The following is a 6,000-nucleotide window of genomic DNA, read 5'->3' on the forward strand; positions in this document are numbered from 1 at the left end:
AGAAAGCACTTCACAGATTGGCTGGGAGGGGACATCCTCAGCAGCTAGGATTAGCATCACTGTCATCTGTTGGGTGGGACCCTTCCTTTTGCCAACTGGGTGATCTGCCTCATATGAGACTCCAGAGTCCTATAGCCCCTCCCTCACTGGGATTGGATTGGATGAATTGTGGGGTGTGTGTGTGTATCTGTTGTGTATGTCTTCCAGCCACCCTTGGCCTCCATTTGTGTGTGTGTGTGTTTTGGGTTTTTTTTTTTTTTGAGACATACCTCTCACTGAGCCTGGACCTCACTGATTCAGCTAGACTGCCTGACCATTAAGCTGCAGGGCTCCACCTGTCTCTGCCCTGTCTACCCCACTGCCCAGCTTTTGCATGAGTTCTGGAGAATTACCTCGGATCCTCGTGCTTACTGTCAGTGGGCACCCTCTGCATACAGAAGCTGAAGTGAGCCTCTAACTGATGGGTCTGTTTCTTCTGGCCTTGGTGCCTGCTCAGGGACCGGTCCCTTTCAAGGATTTTACAACACCCCGCACCTGAGCCTTACATCCAAATACTCAGGGACCTTTTCTCCAAGTCACCCCTAGGCCCAGCTGCCACCAGGACAGGTTCTGAAAGCTTTTTGAGTCTATCCTTGCACCCTACAGGTCCAGAGGCCCCTTCTTTCTAGGGTGAGAGACATTCAGATAGCTGAGGACTGCTACCTCCAAGCAGCCAGGAGAGTGTCCCTTGAGTTCTGAGTCCTAGAATGCAAATTCTGCTTCTTGTTTAAACAGCTGGCTGGGAACAGAGGAGATGCACATGGGTCACCAGCTACACTGGGTGCAGCCATGTCTTTCCACCTACCATGCTAGGCTCGACCATCCATTCAAGACTGTTGATAACTCCTAAAGCATTCTCTGCCCACTGGCTGGGGTTCTCAGGGGACATAAATTGGGCAAGAGGCATGAGGAACCCTCCGAGCATTCTAGGTATGTGCTCAGAAGAGGTCACTGGGAGGAGAGGACATTCAGGAGAGGGTAAGAAAATCTAGAACATTCTAAGGAGTGGGGCCGTGTGGTTAGCAGGAGCCAGTGCTACAGAAAGCGAGGGCTTGCAGGGGTTGGGAGGTCTTTGGTGAGTGCTTAGGGCCCCGCAGAGGTTTTCATAGAGGGTGACAGACCGTAGGTGGACAGACAGCAGCCTGAGCGGAAGGGGGGCTGTGGTAGCCTGGTAGCCAGCCGTAGCCAGGATGGACACTTGAGACAAGAGAAGTTAGGGTGGCAGACCTTGTTGATAGATCAATGTTAGAGGAATAGAGTTCATCTGTGAGGGAAAAGGGACATTGCAGGAGAGGCTGAGATGGTGGAAGGCTACTCCCCGGGCTCAGACACCCAACTGTATAGAGTCCTGGGAGAGTGAGTAATGATATCCCTTACAGCCCGTGAGAGCTGGAAGTTTCGAAGCCTCAGGGGAGACCTGGCAGGCACCAACACCTCCACGCTCTGGCAAGCACAGCCAGTTCATTTTCCCAGGTTTGCTACATTGAGGGCTTACTTCAGATTGTATTTGTAAAAGGATTCCACTCCTGGAATAAATGTGCCTGACCCAGTCTGTGTTCGATGTAACCATGAGGCAACAGAAATCTTGAGAGAAGAAAGTGGACTTGGGTCTCCTGAGCCCCTGATCTGACATAATACAGGCTCTGCAGAGGTGGCCTTAGTCTCTCTAGGCTCTGAGACTGGGAGGTCTTCCAGGAGGAGGCGCATAGATCAGGGCCTCAGCTCCTACAGCTCCGCTGCTGTCTCTGGCTTCTTGGCTTCCAGGGTCTGTTGTTCTCTTGACTGACAGAGACCCTGGTATGGGACAATGAAGGGTTTTCTTACCTGGGATGTGGAGGAAGGGTGCAGTTAGCATGGCATGGAGGAGTCTAAGCACAGGACCCCTGTGCCCCTCCTGGACTTGCCTTTCTCTTGATGCCTGCCTATCCTGGGTCCTGGAGTCTGTGTAGAAAACTTAAGATCTTATGAGGCACTTGTATTCTAACACAAATAGGGTCCAGAAATCACAAGTGAGGAAGCCGATATACAGCGCCTCTGCTGGAAGCAGAAGTGGGCATGATATGAGAGGCAGGCCCCTTACAATCCTCTCCACCTCCCACAACTGGTTCGAGGAAGGAGTGGGAGCTGGCCTTCAGGGTCCCAGGGGTGACTGCCATTTCTTCCCTCAGGCCCTCCCCCAGGTTCCACCTGTCATGGCCAGTGAATCATCCCTTGGTTCTTGTCACTAGACAATGACAAATGAGCTGAACTGGCAGGCAGCCACAGAGAAGGGAGGGAAAGCTGGGGAAGAGAGGAGCCTGGAAAGGCTTGGAGATGGGCTTCTCAGCAGGTCTGGAAGGGAAGGCGTAGTGCTGCAGTCCCCGGGAATGGAGGAGCCTATAGCTTCTCCACTGACTTCGGAAAAAGACGTCGGACTTTGGCCCAGGGGAGACTGATGGGAAAGATACAGGAGTATGGAGGTGGCTGTCTGGCCACTGCTGGAGTTTGAGAGAGTTATATTCCTAGAAAGAACCCAAGCGTAGGGGAAGAGATCTAGGAGAACCCCCAAAATTCTCGAGCGGCTCACTGATTGAGACCTCTGTCAGCTCCTCATTAGGAATAGGTGATTTTATGAGTCATCCTGTTCCCGGTTAGTAGGTGACGTGGTTGAGGTTCCTGTTGCTGAGATAAAACACTGTGCTCAAAAGCAACTTGTGTGTGTGTGTGGGGGGGGGGGATTTCATCTCATATTGCTGTATCACAGTCTATCAAAGTCGGGTTAGGAACTGGCTTCCTCCTCGTGACTTGCTCAGCCTGTCTTTTTATAGTACCCAGGACCATCATGGGTGGCAGTGCCCACAGTGAACTGGACCCTCGAACATCAATTAAGAAAATTAATCATCAATTAAGAAAATGCAACACAGGCCAGTCTGGTGGAGGCATTTTCTCAACTGAGGTTCCCTCTTTGAAAAGGACTCTGTATCGACATAAAATTAGCCAGCACAGTGGGTTAGTGCTGATCTGACAACCAGTTCTAGGTCTTTCAGTTTAGGCACCGACTGCCCAGAACCTGTCTTTTATTTTTAGAATCAGGAAGTTACACTGTATCCCGGAGGGAGGTCTGGACCATGAAAGTCTCCACCACGGCTGAACCTAAGGATCAAAACCACAATGTTAATGACTTTTCTGATACAATGTAACCAAAAAGAAAGGTCATTTCAGCTCCTCTGAGGACTCTCAGGCTAGGCAGGGAGAGCAGCACGGTCCCTCTAGCCTCTTGTCACCTCAAGAGCATGCTCACCTGTTTAAAAGATCCCTCGAGGGAGTTTAGACTACAGGGTGGGGTAACTTCCCTCTGTAGCAGATGGTGACCCCCAAGGCAGAGATGCCTGGATACCCAGGAATGGAACCCAGCTGAGCCCCTTTCTTCCATGGTCCTTAACTGTCAGGATGTTATGGGCCCTTCTCAGGGATGAGGCAGAGTGGAACATCTCTTGAGCCTGAAGAATGGGAGTAGGCTTGGAGTACAAGTGCTGGAGTCCCTGGCTGCCTCACAAGGTCCTAAGTGTAGGTCTCTGAACTCAGAGAAACTCAGAATTTCAAGGTGCTATTGTTGGGGGATGGTTTCAGGTGGGTGTGTGGGAAGCTGTTTTTCTTAGATCTAAAGGCTGTTTAGGTATGGGCACATAGTAGGTCATCTGTAGAGCTAAAGGGCATCCTGAGGTCCTGTCTCAAGATTGGGGACTGGTTTCCTAGGAAGCAATTCTCTGTGGCTCTAGTCCCCAAATAATTTGACTCTCACCTCTGAGCTGCTGCCCCAGTGACATCCAGTAATTTCCTCCAGTGCTGGACCAGTGGGAATGGATCCTGCAATAAAACTAGGGTACACCACAGGGCGGGCAGTGAGTGCTTCTTTCTGCCAATGGTTAGAAAGATAGTTCACAGAATAGTCTAGAATATACTATTTACTTTCCTAAGAAACAAAGACAGACAAAGAAAGAAGGCTTCTGGGTCATCCCTTTGTCCAAGCAGCTGGGAGGAAATGCTTTCTCATACTGTGGGTTTATCTGAGAGAACTGGTCTTGCAAAAAAGCTGAGTTTGAGAGCTCTCATGGATAAGGCCAGAAGTTTCCTAGTGGGAGTTGGTGACTGATAGAGGGTTAGACAGGCTTCTCTGGTGAGGGACAGCAGCAAGCAAGTCTGAGTGACTCCCAAATGAGTAAAGATAGTAAGGAGGTCCCAACAACCTTCAGTTGTCTACATGTGTCCTGTGACATCAACCTTTGCCAGGGTGGGAAGATGGAGGTCTGAGGAGGCCATGCCTGGGAAGGGTTCTCTGGCTCCCTGACAGTGTGAGGCCTCTTCACCACATGCCCAGGCCTTCTTCATGTCAGTTAGCCCCTGTATAGGAAGCCAGGAAGTGACTCTGTGTCCTCCATCTCCATTCAGCGTGTGAGAGTGCCCTTGAAGAAGAGAGAGATGGTTGGACGGGCCAGAATAATCATTCCTCAGATAGCAACAATGCAGAAGGAAGGCCTTTCTGGACTCTGTCCGCCTTAGCTTTTCACAGAAGAATCTGGAAGTACCTTGGTTTCCACTTCAGGTGTAATGCCTCTCCCCTCCTCTCTCCTGGATCAAGGCTGTCAAGGGCTACACCAAAGCAGGAACAATGCCAGTGGTCACAGAGCCCCTCGTGCTGTCTCTCCAACTCAGTACATTTAAAAGACTGTGCCATCCTGAGACACAATCTTAGTTCCTTTCAGACCGAGTGGCCTTTCTCTGGAGTGGTTGTGGTCAGGGCTTGTCTGTACCTGAGGTAGCTACAGTGAGCTCAGGCCACATCCTATAAAGCGTTGGCTCCAGGCTCCGGGGCAAGGCTGCATCTTCCTAGTCAAGACGGACTGAGAGACCTCCAGTTCAGGTCTGGGAAGGAAAGAATCCACAAGACAGAGGGAAGGGTGGGGAGATGTAGGGTCTTAGAGGGGCTGTCCTATTGAACAGTTCCCCACAAGGAAGCTGGCTTCTTGATATTAATGATTCCGGGATCTTCAAACAAGACAAGACCTTGTTATTCCCTAGTAAGAGATGAGACCTCAGTTGTGTACACTTGTGAGTGGGGCCCGGTGGGGATGCTAGAGCCTATGGGAGGAATCTACTTTCTGAAAGGCCTACTAGGGAAGTGGAATGGGCTGGCCCAGAAGGGGAGGGACAACAGGCATTGAGAAACCCTTCTCCATAGGCTCCTGAGGCTCAGAGTAAGCCTGGCTGTATTCAGTGTGCTGGTCTCTGGCTAATGGGTCAGCTGTCAAGACAGGATTTACCCAGATCTTTTCCCACACTGTCTGGTTTCCTCCCTCTCGGCCAGTGTCAGAGGCTGGCCGTGTGGATGTGTCTAGGATGTTAAGCTTAAAGAAGGGTAGCTAAGGATGGCTTTTGATGACACTGTCAGTTATACGTTATCTTCCTGCTCGACATGCTGGGTACAGCCTCCTTCTAAAGCATATCTTGGCGTTCTCCAGTCAGTAAATACCTTCCCGTTCACTCATCAGCCCATTCCCCTACAGCCAGCCAGCCACCTGCTACCTGCCCACTCATCCATCTGCTAACCCATGCAGCCATCCAGCCAGCTGTCCATCTGTCTACCATCTGTCAGTCTATCCATCATCCACCCATCATCCTCCTACCACCAGCCAGCTACTTGCCACCTGTCTGCCCTCCACTTGTTCATTCATACAGCTTCAAGCCAGAAGTCCAGCCCATCTATATACCCTCTCTACAGCCATTCATCTGTCTGTCCATTCATCCATCCATTCATCTCTTTACCCATCCATCCATTTATTAGTTTATCTGCCCATTCACTCACTCATCCATCCGTCCATTCATCTCTACATTCATTTGTCTGTCCATTCATCCATCTATTTTTCTCTTCACCCATCTATCCACCCATTTATCAGTTCATCTGCCCATCCATCCATCCACCCA

At 50.6% G+C, this 6,000-nt stretch overlaps 1 protein-coding gene across 2 annotated transcripts in view; it reads left to right on the forward strand.

The window, feature by feature from the left end:
- The window catches only part of Rin3 (Ras and Rab interactor 3), a 106,551-nt gene that overhangs the window by 1,678 nt on the left and 98,873 nt on the right, over nt 1-6,000 (forward strand). The window lies entirely within an intron of this gene.

Source organism: Grammomys surdaster, unplaced genomic scaffold (genome assembly GCF_004785775.1).
Source record: "Grammomys surdaster isolate TR1022 unplaced genomic scaffold, NIH_TR_1.0 279, whole genome shotgun sequence".
NCBI classification, from domain to species: Eukaryota; Metazoa; Chordata; class Mammalia; order Rodentia; family Muridae; genus Grammomys; species Grammomys surdaster.